This window comes from Ranitomeya imitator, chromosome 4 (assembly GCF_032444005.1).
Source record: "Ranitomeya imitator isolate aRanImi1 chromosome 4, aRanImi1.pri, whole genome shotgun sequence".
Classification (NCBI taxonomy): domain Eukaryota; kingdom Metazoa; phylum Chordata; class Amphibia; order Anura; family Dendrobatidae; genus Ranitomeya; species Ranitomeya imitator.
The window spans coordinates 459,168,383-459,171,797 of NC_091285.1; positions in this window are offsets into that span (position 1 = coordinate 459,168,383).

Here is a 3,415-nt window from a genome sequence, read left to right on the forward strand (position 1 = left end):
TTCTGCCTCTCTCGTCCTCCGCTTACACCTACTAATGTCCCTAAACAGTAGTCCCCTCAGATACGCCTTCATTGCATCCCAAATCGTAAGAGCATCAGTACTTCCATCATTTAAGAGAAAGAATTCCGCTACCTCCCGTCCTATACTTTCCAACTCAATACTCTGTAACCAATTAGGATGAATCTTCCATTCTCTCACACTTAGCGAGTGAGCCCCCTCCAATCTAACCTCTACTTCAATTGGACTATGGTCCGACAAGGCCCTTGGCAGATATCTCACCTCCCCAACCAATGTGTCCAAAATCCTGTTACCCAGAGCCATATCAATCCTAGAGAGCGTGGCATGCGCCGGTGAATAACATGAGTACCCTCTCTCCCCAATATGTCTAACCCTCCAAAGATCAATCAAACCTATCTCCTGTATATAGGTGCCAAATGTTGTTATGTGTCCCTCCGACCTATTCTGAGTGTTTTTATTTTTATCCCAATATTCATCACAGATATTGTTTAGATCCCCGATAATTATTAACGGTGCCGGCCCCCATCTTTCCACTCGCTCCATTACTTCTCTAATTTTCCTGCTAGAGTAGGGAGGTGGAATATACATCGCTGCAACACACAGCATCACTCCATACAATATACACCGTATTAGTACGTACTGCCCATCCACATCCACACATACCTTCACCTCCTCATACTGAACTCCCGCTGGAACCAAGATTGAGACTCCTCTTGCATACGTGGAGAAGGTAGAATGATATCCCTTCTGGATCCACCGTCTATTCAGAACATCCACCTTTTCCCTTACCAAATGCGTCTCCAGCAAGCATATCATTGAGGCCCGTTGGTCTCTTGCATATTGCAAACACGCGGCACGTCTAGATTTCTCCCCTAGGCCTCTCACATTCCAGCACAAAATCTTAAAACGGGTCCCCATCACTTGGCTCATCTTCACTATAAGTATCGTCAATTTTGAGCCCAAGCTGTCTAACTACCCTCCTCCCCCCCCTCCCAACTCCCCCTCCCACCCTTCCCCCCTCACATCTAACCATTCCACCTCTTTTCAAGAGTGGGGCATCATCGCCCATAGCGAACACTCCGTTTGGCATTACCTTCCCAACCCTCCTCCCACCACTGTACATAACAGGATTTCAGACATTTTGAAAAATAACGTATCTCAAAACATTTTAACGTAGAATTATTTACACACGCAAGAAACCTGCATACACTTAAAATATGCCGCATACCCTTCCTCCCCCTTTCCCAGCAACCATTACACCATCCCTTTAACTTTAACTGAATACAATCCAGCTCCCTTCTTCACCACCCATACCCCCTGAGTTGTCAATCACATGACTCTTTGCCAACTGACAGATAAGTAACCAAGATCAGACTCTTCCCACAGTTTCAGTCTCCTTTTCCTTTAAGCTTTTTAGCATTAATATCGATCCACTGGGTAGCTTCCTCCGGCTTCTGAAAAAAATGAATTTTATCAAACGCCACCACCCTCAGTCTTGCTGGAAACATCATGGAGTACTGTACTCCCAACTCCCTCAGCCGTCTCTTGATACCCGTGAACATCATCCGTTGTCTCTGCACCAAAGTAGAATAGTCTGGGTATATGGCAATCTTTTGGCCTTCAACTGTCAGATCCGTCATGTCTCTGGCCTTCCTCAGGATAATGTCTCTGTCTCTATAGTTTAGAATTTTGGCAAGCATGGTACGGGGATTCACTCCAGGGACAGGTGGTTTCGGCGGGACCCTATGCGCTCTTTCTACCGCGAACACTTTTGTTAGCGCCATATCTCCAAATGTTTCCAACAGCCATTTCTCAATATATTCCGTTGGATTCCTCCCTTCAGCTTTTTCAGGGATGCCCACTATGCGAATATTGTTTCTTCTGGACCTGTTCTCAAGGTCCTCATTTTTCGCAGCCAATTCAGCTATTGCTTGAGTGAACTTTTTCTCTGCTTTTTGCAGCTGCACTATATGATCTTCTGCAGTGCTCACTCTCTCCTCTACCTCCCCCACACGTTTGTCAATCTTCTGCATGGCTGCGTTTATCTGGGCTGTGTCTCCCTTAACCTCCTGTATCTGTAAGGTCAGAGACTGTTTACATGAAGAGACTAGCGCAAAAACGTCTCTTAGGGTAGGCTCAGCTTCTGGCGCCATTTCCTCGGGTCCCCCTTCTGCCACCGCCATTTTACTCTCCTTTCTCCCCTGTTGTACCTCATGTTCTCCTGCTGGGCTCTCCTCCTCCTCCTCCTCTTCAGTATCAGCTTCGGCTCCCTCCTCTGCGGCCTCCGCTCTCGTATACTGCTGGAGCTTTGCCGCTACCTCCATGCGCTTTCTACATGCGGCGTTCTCCTTGTCTGCCTTCTCCCTCGTGTCGGCGCCATCTTGGATTGCGCCTGCATCCCCGGCTCCCGCGTCCTTCTGCCGTCTCCTGGTCATGTTCGCCGGCTCCAGCACCACCGCTCAGCACCACCGGACCCTCCAAGTCTCCCCGCAGCCGGTAAGCCCCCCGCAGGGACCAAACAGCAGCGGCTCTGTAGGATTTTAGAATGTACAGCGGCGGGAGCTCACAGCCGCACGTCCGCTCACATGGACTCTTAGGCCACGCCCCCCCTGTATTGAAGATTGTTATTATCGTTATAGCTACAGAGATTATAGTTTTATTTTCTAAACCTTATCAGTTTTTTTTTACTTGGACCACACATATCTATTCTATTCATATTCTATTATCTTACTCTGTCATCACTATTGTCACTAATTGTTTGCTTTTTTAAAATATTTTTACAATTCACTAGCTAAAAAAGTTTTTAATCTACAAGAGGTTTCAAGAAAGATTGAGCAAAATAGATTCTCAGAACCCTGTCCAGCAGCCATGATGGTAGTTCTTGACCACTGGGCAAGAGCAATGAGAATTCCCCCGCTGTTTCTTCTTATTTGTGGGCTAGGATGGTGTTTTGCATGCACTACGTCGTAATAATGATATTGCTTTGGTCCTACTAATCAAACGACATGCTTCAGATACTAACAAGTAAGATGAGGGTCTCAGAGATCTGTGTCTGACAGCTACAGACAACCAATGTGACTGCTGGACCAGAGTCATGGGATTGTTTTTGCCCAACTCTAGTATCCAGTACTAGAATATAAGGATTGGTCATCTTTGGTCACCAGTATCAGATTGGTAGGACTGTTAGACCTTGGCCAATTTGGTTTTTGATGATGATGCGTTATCGATATCGTTGTATTGAACAATACTGAATATTTTGCTTTATGCAATTATTTGGGTATGTATAAGCTATTTTGGTGTTGACTAAAGGGGTCAATCACTCGAAAACATAAAGTGCACAATTAATATATATACTTATACTTATAATATATATGCTTATAGAATGATTAGCCTTGAA